We start from the raw sequence: 14,136 nt of genomic DNA on the forward strand, positions 1-14,136 counted from the left end.
AGGCACAAATCTTATTTAACCTCTTAACATATATAATACCTTGGGAATTCTGAAACTCTGAAGATTTTTACAAAGTGCTTCTTGAAACCTGAGAACTTAGAATAGAAAATCATCCCAAAGCCAAGAGAAATGTATAGCCTTCAGCATCTCAAGGAACGAGAGTGTTTTTAATTGTAGCCTCCCACATTCATGGTCTGTGTGGCAGGTAAGACATGGCCATGACATGGCCAGCAATAGAAAAACTTTTTGTGTAGGCCATGAAAAGCATTGAGTCTGTTTAGAGCAGAACATTAAAATAAGCTACCTGCACCGCCTCATTTGGCAAAGGATTCCAGACCTATGTGCCAAAGGGCCAAAATTAGATCTCCTGGCCCTAGCCAGGAAGAGTCTGAGCTGGGGGAGATGCACCCACTCAGAGACTCTAGCTTCCAGGGGCCGAGATCTGATGGAAGACAAGATTTCAGATGATCACCTCTCCCATAAACAGCTCCAGGAAGCTCACCCACAGCCTGCCAACGCAGCAGAGCAAAAACCACTGCCGGCGCCCTCCCTGCAACACGCACAATTTGTACTCTGCAACCCTTCCCCACGCAATAGACACATTGCAAAGTGGCAGAGACCCTTGCTTTGTATGATTCAAAACCACTAATTGTCGGTCTTCCCTCCTGTGTAGTTACACACATACTGAATGCATTTGTCAGCCAAGTAGTAGCAAGCAAACTGTGAACCACAAAAAGGTAAAATGTCCTGCACCAGTGCTGGGAACTGGAAGGTTCATCCCACAGAGGAAATCATGTTGGCACACCTCCCTAAAAAGATTTCACTCCCATATATAAGAAAGATTTTGAAACATTTCTGGGTTGATGCCTCAGCTGACATGCCAGGACCCTGCCTACACAGCTGTTTGGCAGCCCCCTGGGCATGCTGGGAACCTCACAGCTAAGAGATCTAGGAAGCTGGAAGCAAGGGAATTGACCAACAGCCTGAGAACATTTAATGGGCATCTCGCTCACCTGCTGACCAGCCTAGGGGGTAGCCCCTGGTGAGTGGGAGAAGCCAGCAGTGTCCTGTCATCACAGAATGAAGGGTAGCCAGAGGAACAGGCCAGGTGGGTCGGCAAGGCGTAGGAAAGCATGACAGCTTTCCAAGCAGGTTTCCGTGAAGCAGGAGAACCAGCCAGCCCAGCAATACAGAACCCAATCACCATTTTTAAACAGGGAAGTGTTGCATCAGAAAATGTATGATCAGCTCTGTTCATCAGACACCTCTTCCTCACGTACGCTACATCTGGGAATGGCAAGGACCCGACTGTTGATAACACACCACATATTTCCTCCTCCTCCTCAGGCCTGATACACAAACAGCTGACAACATGGAGAGATATGTGGAGCATGGAATGCCTTGTGCAAGAACTTGCTTACAGTAAAAAGAGAAGAGAGGAAATAAGATTTAAAATGGTAAAGTACCCCCTGCTCTTTGACCCCGTCATAAATCCTTTGTGCATCTTAGTTAAGTTAGTGAGAAATTTGTTGTGAAATGGAAGTAGCAACAGCCAGTTCACCTGAGATCACAGAAAGCCAAAGGAAAGACAAACAAATATTGTAAAGAAAAAAAATTATTCTGTTGTTGTAGAATACACCTTCATTTATGAACACAAACATTGTATACCGAGAAATTGAGTGTATTCTCCATCAAGTGTCTATATTTTGGAAGACATCAGTTTACCCAAGGTCCAGAGAGCACCAAAAGGTCCACTAGCCATGGTATAGATCAGAAATGTGTCCCACCCTCTGAATTAATACTTCAAGGTGCTTCTTGTTCCACATTGTTTAACCTTGTGTGGCTCTGAATCAAATTAAATGAATGGTTGCATTACATTATTACAGATGCAGCTAAATGCACTTGTCCCAAGCAAAACATTCTTCAGCTCTGGGGGGAATAACCTGGGAGTCAAAAAGTTAATTAATGGTTTCACATGGCACCAGGGACAGTCTGTAAGAAGCAGTGAGCAGGGCAACCTAATTTTCATTCAATACACTCATGTAGTAGGAAGTCTATATTAATAACTCCAACAGAAGATACCATGGTCTCCATTGCAAAACCAAGAAACAAAGATACTGTAAAGCAATTTGAAGCTTTCCTAAATAGGAGTAGATCTCAACAGCTATTAACAACCCCTTTTATCCCCAACAATTGAAAGAAGAACTGTACAGGTGAATCCATGCAAATCCATTTCAGACTCTCAGGATAGATATATCTATTTGATATCTTAATTCTAGTTCTGGTCATGATCATTTGAGCTCCACTTCCTTCCTTCTGATATGTGTAGTCATTGCCATTATGTGGTCTGTCTGTGTCAGGACAGGGTTTAATGAAAAACTTTCTAACAACAGAGCATCTTGGGATTTTTATTGCTAGCTGTGCAGAGCTCAGCAGAAGTAAAACCCTTATCCCTTACACTCTGTCTCCTGTCCCTCACCACTCCAGATTACTGAGGGGGGCTAGTCAAAATTCAGCCAGTCAAAAAACAACCCACAGTAAAATGCTGAAAATTCAAAGCCATGTCTTTGCTGTTGGAAAATATGTGCAAAAAGAGTAGGAGACATCTTCCTCATCTGCAGCTACCGGTAATTCACTAGTAGGTGTTGTGCTTAGACAATTCCAGCTTTTCTGCTATCCATTTAGTAGTTAACATATGCATTTAAAAGCCAAAAGCTTTGATCCTCTCAGACACTTGCACACATTCTTCTCAGGAACAGTCTAATTGATATTAATGGCATAATTCACAGGTAAATGCCACCTCAGGTGCACCAGTGCTTAATGAACTGGAGCACAACCAAACAGACAAAGGAATATGCACAAAACATCAGCCCATTTCCCCCTCTCTGCTCCCTGTGAAAACCAAATGAATCACACTTTTTCCTAGGTTTAATTATTGTGAAACTCCTGTTCCCCCTATTTTTTCGTATGTGTTGGTGTTTGTGTTGGTGTTCATGCATTCTATTTAGACTACAGATCTTTTTTGGAGCAAGGTCTACAGCTTTTTTGAGAACTTCTACCACTTTTAACAAATCACTTCTCTTTTGACTTTTCTCAGTGCCACAGTGCCACAAATGCCAATAAATCTATTTCTAATCTTGAAACCTGTGTTAAAGCTAAACTATGTATCTTCCCTCCTACACCTTCCTTTCACATGGTGACCCCTGACTTTTCTCAGCCTCCACACCACATTTCCCCCCCATGTGATAACTAAATTTAAATTAAAACTGGATGATCCTCTTTCATGTGTAGCTCAATCAAACATGAGGAACTTGATTCAGGCATTACTGGGAAAAAAATGCATACATTGGATAGGTCCAACTAAATAGTCATGGATGGCTTTTGTTTTTAAAATCTCTTTTTCTTCCATATTCAATATTTTCTGTATGTAACAAACATATTTTAGAAACCCGTAATTGACCTATATCCACAGACAGTGATTGTCCCTGTGCTTCATAAAAAGCTTCAAATGAAGAGACAAGCTGTTCCTTATTTCAAGAAGATTCACTTTTTAATCTAATAGTGTTAGAAACTAACACTGAAATGCCCTTGGCACTGATGATATACAGTGCACCTCTTCCAAAAAATATGGAGCACTAGAGCTTCTCAGATAATACCTTGCACATGACAACACATAAATGTTTCCTCAGAAGGAGCCTTGGTTCCAGGGCCTGAGGTTCATAAAACCACAAGGGAAGGAAACATCCATCCTTCCCCTGTTTCACAGCTTTCTTCCCTGAGCAAACATTTTGAAGGCAGTTCCTGGAGACAAACCTTGAAGGATTTCCTCAGCCAGTTTCCATTTCTTATTGGTATTCCTATAGAAGAGGCACCAACCCCTCATTTGCATCTCATCTGTGTCAGAGGGTTTCAGTCTTTCCTGTTTATAGTTTATATGCCATCATGGCAGCAGTGCCATTAGGATAATTATAGTTATGTTAGAACTCCCCTGCTCACTACCAGGAGACGCTTTGTGTGTTAGATAATAAGGTCAGCAATTTCCAAGATCTGCAGAACAAGGACAAATTGTTTTGGCAATATGCCCAACTTACTCCCAAGCTTGACCTGCCACCTTCCCCTACAGGAGACCCCATCTGCTCTTCTGCATTACTGTTTATACCTTCTGCTTTGGGCTCTTCCTCCAGGATGAATCATACCATGTTTTATCCTCTTCAAAAGCTCCCATACTGAAGGTCACACCAGCACAGAGGCCAATAGAAAATTCTTCCAGTTAAGATAATCACAGAAGCAAGGGTGAGGGGGAAATAGAAGAAATAATAGGCCAAAATAATATCTGAGTAAGTTTTTCTAAATAATCATCAGTGGAACACACTTGTAAGCTGGTTTTGCATTGCAAGTAGCAAGAAGAAACACAAAATAATCTGCTATTCATGAATGTACAAACAGACTCACAAATGGTCTTCCAAACCCTCCTGTTGCACTGTTGCTGCCTCTACAAGGAACAGGACATCTCAGCTCGACTGTAGCTTGTGAGATCTGACAGTCCAGGTTTTATTTAGCATTTAATCTCAGGTCACATTCAAGGCCAGTTAACACAGTTAATTCCTCAATTCATACTATTGCACTGAATAGTATGAATAGGCACCTGAATCTTCAGATCACCATGCTTTGCAGACCTAATAATTCTAAATATGACTTGACTGTGCATTTAATTGAAGATATGGCCCTCAAAACAGACATATTACGAGTGAATTCCTGGTCCAAACAGAATTGGTATCAAAACTATCACTGAAAAATACACATCTTAAACCAGTGCTGTCACTCTCAGCAGCTCTGCAGAGAGTAAGCTCCATACAAAGCAGAGCAGCTGGCTTAGGGAAAGCATTGCAGCTACCCAATGTGCTAATGAGCAAAACAAAGCACCATGCACCCTCCGTGGGTGTTAAGCCATTGCCAAACATGGATGCTTCCTATAAAACAATCATCCAGCCTACGTGGTCTACCAGGCTGTTAGCACAGGGCCTGCTACCCTTGGCTCATTTGCCACTCACAGAAGAAACAATGCACCCTAATACTTAGCACTGCATGAGATTTTTCAGCCTTTTGACACACCCTGAGCCAGATATCATCTCCTTGGCTAAGGCTTGTACTGTATCTGTACACAACTGTTGCTCTCATTGTTGCTATAGCTGTACATTATGAAACCCCTTAAATACGCAATACATCAGTTTTTGGCACAGCTCTCTCGAGCAGGTGTGTTGTGCAATGCATTCTTCAGAGCTAGCAGGGATTAAACAGCATTTTGTGGGTCCCAGGAGATGCAATTTATATCGCTCTGAGCACTGTAAGGCCAAGTTTGCTCTATTCAGCAGAGCCAAAGGCTGTTGCAAATTCAGATACACAAAGACAGAAGGACAAAAGAACTATGACTGAAGTTTAGGACAAGTTCAGCACAGATGAATTTTTAAGTTTCCAACTTGCAACAGTTTAAGATAAAGCTTTCTATACAGGCATGTTCCAAAATGCAGACATTTGGAGAAAAAGTGCTTCTGGGCTAAAAATGTTCTAACTTATTCCAGGGAAGGTAAAGGAAGCTGAGAAACAGATGTTTTGTGTAAAATATCTCCCTAAAACTCTCCTACGGTGAAGCTTTTGGGACATTGTCACTTTTGCTGAAGTGTCTCCTTAGGTAACACCACATGGTTGGGATACTTTGTAAAGTTGGAATTGCTAGGCTTTATCGCTAGAGGGTTTGGTGCCTTAAAACACAGTGACACCATGTGGCCAGTCATTCAGGATGGAAACAACACGCTGATGGATAGGGCAGTGTACGATTTTCTCATTTTTCTTTGGCTTTATTGAATTTGTCTTAGGCATGCTTGAAACTATATTAACTACTGAGAGCAAACTAGGTTAGAATCTCCATCTGGACAGGTAAACAAAGCCAAAATGACCATTGTGGATTTCAACATATGTTCAAGTCTCACGTTTGCAAAATTGTCCAGTAAAATCTACCTATAAGTTCAGCAAGTAAATACCCATAAGAACAGTTTTCACTTATGTCAAAACATCATATTCACTTGGCAGATGCAAGCAACTGGGATTCAACATTCTCAAAAAAGTGCATCTGAATGTCGCACTTAAATATCTATGGTTTAATTCTGCAGTAGTATCACAAAAACTTGCCATTAATTTTGAAAATGGAGATATATTTGCTGTTCTCTCATGGCTTGTTTTTCTTCCAAATAGATACAGTTACCCTCACTTACTTTTACAGATATTTCTGCACTAAGTATTTAAAGTCACAAGTGGGAATATTGCTGGTAGGAATGTCCTCAGTAGGTTTGTTATCACTCTGCATTATACAATACGATACTGATGTGATGAATCATCTCTCCCTAGCACAGTCCATTTTTCCAAACGAGGTGCTGCACATTGGAAAGGTTCAGCTCGTGACAAATGGTAAGAATGGGCAGATCAGATCTCTTTGAAAGACAGGCACACACACAGGCAGGCAAATAGGCAGATGAAACCTGAATACAGAATACCCCTCAAACAGAAAGAGAAAAATTAATTAATTAGCTCTTCACAGGGAATTCACAGGGAATATTCACTCAGTAGTACTAATGCTCATTAAGAAATGTGCATTTTGAGGCAGTGTTCACAACACCTTGCTCTGAAGGGCAGAGAGGAAGTGAAAATACAACAGTATGACTCCCACTTGCACAAGCTTTGCAAAATCAGTGTGCCATCAATGTTACCTTTTTTGCTGATTAGTCAGATTACACGGGGGTGTCATTTTTTCTATTCCATACTGAACTCCTGATGAGCAATTTATGGCAATACTATCACAGTGCATCTGAATGTAAATTAAATAGGTTAGTTTGAAAAGTGATCTAAAAGGATTTTCACCTACATATATAATAGTTTCACCTATATACATAGCAGTTAGAGCCTAGGAAGCTCTGTTAATTAGATACAGGACTTTCTGACAGTTCAAAACAGGAATTTGAGTTGAGCAACATTACTGACCTGATCCTTCAAATTTTGTCACCCTGACTGGTGAGATTATGCTGCCATCTTGTGACCTGTAAATTTTATTTAGCTGCAGGGTGACAGATTTTTCCCCTAGACTGGGAGGACAGTGCACATGATCTCCCAGGTACAGGGGTGCAGTAATGATGCTTTGAGCAGGCAAGCCTTCTTTTATATTCAGACCCACATTGTCTCTGCTTAGTTTCTTATCTGTCTCCCATGGGCTGCACCTATCAATGTCAACATGGTTGCTAAAGGAAGTGAGTAGAGGCGACCCTGCAGAGGGAATGAAGCCCACAGTTTAAAGGACTAGAGGTTTGTAATAAAAGCTAAAGAACATCCCCCTGCTGCCAAGAGAATCATATGTGCTGGAAAGCAAAGCACACACTTAGCCAGCAGTTGAAAATTACAGTATACACTGAAAAAAATATAAAAAAGACATACTCTTTACAGCTGGGAAGCATTATTATAAATTATTACATAGTTTTGTGTATTGAGGATAAAATTTTCCTCTCCATCTTCTCAAGTATAAAGTTTGTATATTTATGGTAACATTTTTCTTGCTTGAAAAAAAACAGTGTTACAATTCACTGTATTCTGAATCTAAATAGGGTTGTTCCATCTGGTCACATTAAATAAAATAGCTGTATGTCAAATGGATATGCTATTCCCTGAACAATACTTCAGCTGTGCAATGGCTTCAGCTGCAATGACTGCCTACCCAACATTTTGAGATACCTGTAAAAAGGTTAGTGTGGCTGTAATCACACTGGAAAGCAAGCTGGGATCCTCTCTCCTAGTGATGCCCCGTTCCTCCTTATACCCCAACCACATGTGCTTCCATCAGTGTGTACTCCCACAGCACTTTTGAACTGAAGACACAGAATCAAGTCTTGAAGTGCTGGCAATACGAAATGCACGGCAAGGCAGGAGCAGGCACATACCAGGAACAAGCAGCTTTGAGGGCTCTGAGCCAGCAAGGCAGCTGCTCTGAGCTCAGACACGTTGTTTGGGAGAGCCCACAGACAGCAGGCACAGCTAAAAGGTTCCCTCAACAGCCCTACCTGGAGAGAAACCATCAGTCTTTTTCCTCTCTACCAAAGGCTCAAGCACCATTACACACTCAAATAATATTTCCTTTCAAATCCTTGCTTGCCAAAGGAAACCAAAGCATCCTGCACTCAGTTTCTGATCAGATTTTTCAGGACATACTGTATTTTCTTCAGGATATGGCATAGCAGAACAAGAGCTCCCAACTAGCCACTGAAGGTTATGTTTACCTATCCAGTAAACCATGATTCTAGAATATGGAAAGAGAAAAAATGAATCTCTATACTCAGCCAACATCCATTTCTCTAACATGTTGGTCACTTTGGCACCAATCTAATACTCGTAGATGTAAAATCTCACTGATGATAATCTGAGGTCCTTCAGGATATGTGTCATTTTTTCTCATAGTAATCTCATGGTCAAAAATCTTGGAGACAATGTTCAGGACTCCACCTAGTGAGCTAAAACAAGAAGTCTTTAGAGCAGACAGATATTGCTAAAGAGACCCTTCCTTTCCTCTGACAGGGGTAGAAGACCAGCTTAAGACAGCAGAGGTATTCTGTTGTCAGAAAACCTTTATGAATCCAGACTCTGTTTAGGGATTGCTGATGTTTTTAGTACTATGGAAGTAAGTAAAGAATACATTGGAAATCCATGGCTGGCAAGGATATAGCTTCCTTCTCTTGCAAACTTAATCCACATACACAAATGTACAGCCACATATTAATGAAAGAGGTAATATTCCTTTATAGAAATCCTTGTCATATCAGCATTTGCATCTCCATATTCTTAAAGCCCAATTCCAAGTATACCAGATATTTTATTTTATTTTTAGAAAGAATCCACCTCTGCAACAAGAGTTTGTGCTGGGTCTGCCATTTTTTCCTCATTTCACAACGAGGGCTTAAGAGCTACCAGAAGCATTGAGCAAGCCCTTCTGCCCTGAAGGAAATACAAACTTTAAATCTCCCTAATACATAATCTCCTCTCTCTTGCAGTAATATATCAGGCTCTTCCTTTCCTGATACAGTCTGCTCCCAGAATGGATTCAAGTTGCAGCAGCAGTCCAAAATAGTCAGTGGATTAACAGAGGAGTAAAGTCTATATCAGTGCAAAGTGAAGTATTTTGTAGTTTGAAAGCCTACTAATCAGATAAAAGCCTGAGATCTGATAATTAATAAATTTCCCTTAAACATACCTCATCACAATAATCTGATCACCTGCATTACAAGAGATACAGAACTCATTTTGCAAAGTTTTTTGAAAATAAGAACTTAACATAAGGCTGGAATTCTTCTAAAGAGAGACAAGAGGAAAGAAAGAAAAGCAGAATTCTGGAAACCTAATGGAGGAAAACAAACTAAAATAGGTGGAGAATAAAACAAAGGATCTGGAAGCGATAAACTGCAGAAGCTCAGACCTCTGGTAGTCTGGGGGCAACTGCAGAAGAGAATTTTGGTTTGTGGCTCTTGCCTGAAAGTGGAAGTAGGTACCTGCTGTGCCTGCTGTTTCTACAGTACTGGCAGAAGACACACCTGAGGGTGCTGCTACCACTTTCCAAGGCATAAAAATATTGAAAACACCCTTAAATATGCTTTCAGTTTTTACACCTCTTCAGTGAAAACCTAAAACCCTTCAAGAAAAATCTTGCAAAGATAAAAGTATTCCTGAGTGTCTCCACATGGAATCTCGCACTGGAGCACTGGGGGCCGCAGGAGGAGAAATCATCCTTACCATCCACAAACGCTCATCTGCTCCCTGAAGAGCTGCATTTCACACACTAAGTAACATTCTATCTAGAATCTCCTTGACTCTGGGATCTGTACACGTGGTGACCCTCAGAAAAATCACTCTCTGTTTTTTGGGTGTAGCAGGAGGCTCTGTCCTCCAGGAACACAACCTCATGGGGAGAATTCTGCACTGTTCTACAGACTGAATAGCAGGAAAGCAGCTGAGACATGCACAGGCACTGCTCAAGTAACAACCATACGTGCGCTGATTTACCCTGAGCAGCTTGCTCAGAGGTCACAAAAGAAACATATTTTACTACACGAGTGCTACATGAAAATGACCCTGTTGCCAAACCTGGCTAAGAGTTAGAAGAGCTGCAGAATAAACACAAATTTTATTAGACTAACCTTTGGATTCCCCCCAGAGCTCAGGAAATTGCATTTTTTTGAGATCTGGACTGATGTTCATTGATAATGCAAAATTATGTTCCTTTGCAGGGAGAAGAAAAGCAAAGCGAAAGCACTGGAAAGCCAAATAGCCTTATGTGGAGAACTGAGAGGAATGAAGAAGGACAACAACAGTCTTAAAAACTTCTACTCTCCTCTCAGCCCAGCTGAAGGGAAAACCTGCACGTGCAAAGTACTGGGAGCAATTACTTAAAAAGTCAAAGCTATTTTTGTTAAATGTGTGATTTGAAAGGTAGAGTGGTATTACCTGCCTCAGTCCATCATCATCCTCTGTGTGGTGCCTGTTATAAGGCTAGATAGAAATTATAAAAATACCAGAAAGCAAATGGAACTAGCAGCAAATGAAGGAGGGAAAGACAGCTGTGGCCTGAGTATGACTGGACTCTCACTGCATGGTAACAGTTAGGCACCAGCATTCTCTCAGGCCATGTCAGAAGATGAATGTGTTAGGCTTTTTCTTTTGCTAGAGGACAGTGATTTTTAGGCTATACAAAACAGTAGCCAGAAACAAGTAGCCAGAAACAACTGGGAAAAAAGGGAGAAAGGTTATGTTTATATCTGGTCTTCCTCCCTCCTCTTTTGGGCACAGTATTCCAGATGAATCAAGGGAGACACAGACAAGGCACAGCTTAAGCCATATATCCTAAGGAAGTTAATTACCAAATGACTAACTTTGCTTTATATTATGTGAAATGGTAAAATAAAGCACTTGGTAAAATAAAGCACTCATCTCATGACAAAAACAACAAGATTTCAAAACCTATTCATCTAATATAGAATAAAACTTAAGCCTTTTTCCTGAACCCGTCTTAAGCACTAATGTACCAATAAAGAACAACCTGCTGACCAGAACACAAATCTGGGAAAGGGGAGAACCTTCTCAGGCAAAGCCAAGGCATGAGTTTCAGCCTTCTAAACCCCATGAGGAACCCCAGCTTTCAGGTTAATGGTTATTTCAAGGAGACTTTTACCACCAGTCCTTAAGAGGATAAAACAGAGTTACTCAACTAAATGTTAATCTCCCCAGTGGGAGAAAACCTATTTCTTACCTCAGCACTCTCTAGCAATTAGAGAACAAAAAACCACATTATTTGCAAGTCTGATGAGTGACTGATGGAAAATCTTAATGCAGTCAACAAGAGATAAAATAAATAAGATTTGTTCCTCAGTTTCTACATCGACCTCAAAGTGAGGGAGCTTGAGAAAATTTCTATAACTTCTCACTAAAGCTTCAGTAATGGAAAGCATTTATTACCTCTCCATAAAAGCATTCATTCTCAATGTCCCAAGACAATAAGTGTACTAATGATGACTGATTGCAAAACCTCTTAGTTCAGAAAGCAAACAAAACACGGGTTTCAGTGACTTGTTTGTCAGTGGATCCTGTGTCCTGTGTTAGGATTCGCCCTGTGGCTGAGTAATGGGCACTGTGCAGAGCCCTGGAATCCTGGAGCAGGCAGGGCTCACCATACACTCACCTCAGGCACTGCACAGTGAAACCATCTGGTTTGTGGACCTGAGCCATGGTGCTTTCACTTGTATACGTCTGTCTTCAGCCAGAAGGAGGTTTCCACTGGAGAATCTACATTCTACAGGAAAAAAAAAAAAAAAAAAGGAAAGAAAAAAAAAACCCCAAGTTATTACAAAACAGAATTTTTAAATCATATAATCTCTCTATTTAAAAGTGATCCATAATCTTTTGGTTTTCCTTATGCTTTTCACTCCCCATTCTTCACTTCCTTCCCAACAGACATTTATATACGCCCACACTCCCACTTATTTACCTTGATGAGGGGTAGAAATTTAACAATTGATACTCCTTGAATACACACTATCTTTCTTTTCTTTGTATGCATAATTTATGTACAATTTATACCTCTCTTTTGGTTAATTTTTGATTTGTTTAGCTGGGTTACAATTTTGATTTTGGGTGGCCTGGAATTGGAATGACCTGGTTCGTGGTCAGTGAGACAGAAGCGAAACTGTTAAAAGACAGAGGGAAAAAAAAAGAAAGCAAACATTATATCCTCAGGTGAGGGAAGACAGCCACAGGAAGAACAAGATTCCCTAGAAGGCTTGAAAGAGCAGAATTTCCCCAGCCCAGTGCTGATCTAAATGGAGCCAAGGAGGTCTCAGCTTTACAGGGAGAGGTATACAGACTGCCATGGAAGCAGTAAGTGCTGAGCTGTTTAGTGATTCAATGATATTTCCACCAAAAAGTACACACCACTGACCTCCTTTTCTTCCACTACAACAGTAGTGATGTCATCAAAGTAGTTTTCCTGTATCAAGATGACATATATGGCATCTGAAATAACCCAGAGATGGGAGAATGGCTGGAGTCAGAGCACTGTGCAGCCAAAAAAAAACCATTTTGAGTTAGTGCTGGACGTTCAAGGATGTCAGAGTGACACTGTCCAGGGACTGACTCACGTAGATGGCACAGGATTATTGATTCAAAACTACATTGCTTAATTCATAGCATATTAAAATGTTAGCAGGGCATTTGAACTTCCTCTTCTAGATGAAAGCAGAGATATACACATGCTCTGTTTCTATCCAGGACATTTCCTTTGAACCATCTCTCCAGCTCATCTCTTATCTGACATCCATATTTCACATTTTTCTCTCTTCTGTCAAATATCTCAGTCCTTCAGGACCAGATCCACTGCAAACAGGGGCAGCACACAATGAGGCACCAAGCATTCATTTCACTGGATACAGAAATGGATTCACAATTTACAATCAGCTGGACTAGTTGTTACAGACAAAACTAAAAACTGTACTAGTCCCTTACTTATCTTGGCACGGTATGGCTCACCCCTGCTTCTCCTGATAACCCCATACATGTTCCTGCTCTTTCCTTCTTTGATCCAGCAGAACATTTTAATCTTCTTTTTGTTCTGTTTTGTTTTCCACAGGATTACCTCTTAGATCACTAACCAGAAAAAAGGCACCACTGTCCCTCTGTGCAGCAAGAGTTTTTAAATACTCTTAAAAGAGTTTTAAAAATGTAAAAACACACCTTTTACTAAAGTGATTTTAATGTAAACATAAATTCCCAGTCTACACATAAAATGTTGAAAGTTCAGCAGCATAGGTAATTGAAAAGATACAATCCTAAATAAATAGAATGTAACTAATTTACTTATTTTTCTCTAAGTGCTATCCAGAGTCAGGGTACAGACATTTTTAGGTTTAATGCAAATTTTGCACAGACAATTTCTTAAGACCCAGCATTTCTAATTTTTGTCCTCAACAATGAAAAACAGCAAGGATATTTTGCAGTAAATGCTGCAAGGAGCACTAGTTTATTGGAAATATTAATCTTTCTTCTCCCTAAACTTAAACAAACCATCACTTTCTCTGTGCTTAATACTACATTTGGATCCATTACTTAAGAATAAGATTCCATTTCTGAATAATATGTACATAGCACTAAAAAGTGCAGAATAGTGGGTTTTTTTATGAAATGGTAGAATTATAAATTTTTTTTGCAAAATACTAATATAGAAAAAAATTTTACTATTTGTGTTTTGTCATTAAACACTGGTCTTATCCCTCAGCTTGATAACAAATGATCTTGTAATGTATTAAAGAACTGATCAAGCTTTGAATTAAAAAAAAAAAACAAACTAAATCTTTAGACTTTCAAACACACATAGAGAACAGAAATGGAGAAAAGTGACTCCTAAATTACACCACACAACATATATTCTCCTCTTTCACTTCATTCCTCTCCTGTGGCCAAGAAACAACCTTGCTTGCAGAAGCCACCCAGAGACACCTGAAGAAGCTCAAGGCTTAGAGAAGCACATTTCCATTGAAATTCCTTTGCTCAGCATAATCCTTA

The sequence above is a fragment of the Fringilla coelebs genome (genome assembly GCF_963513975.1).
Source record: "Fringilla coelebs genome assembly, chromosome: 6".
NCBI classification, from domain to species: Eukaryota; Metazoa; Chordata; class Aves; order Passeriformes; family Fringillidae; genus Fringilla; species Fringilla coelebs.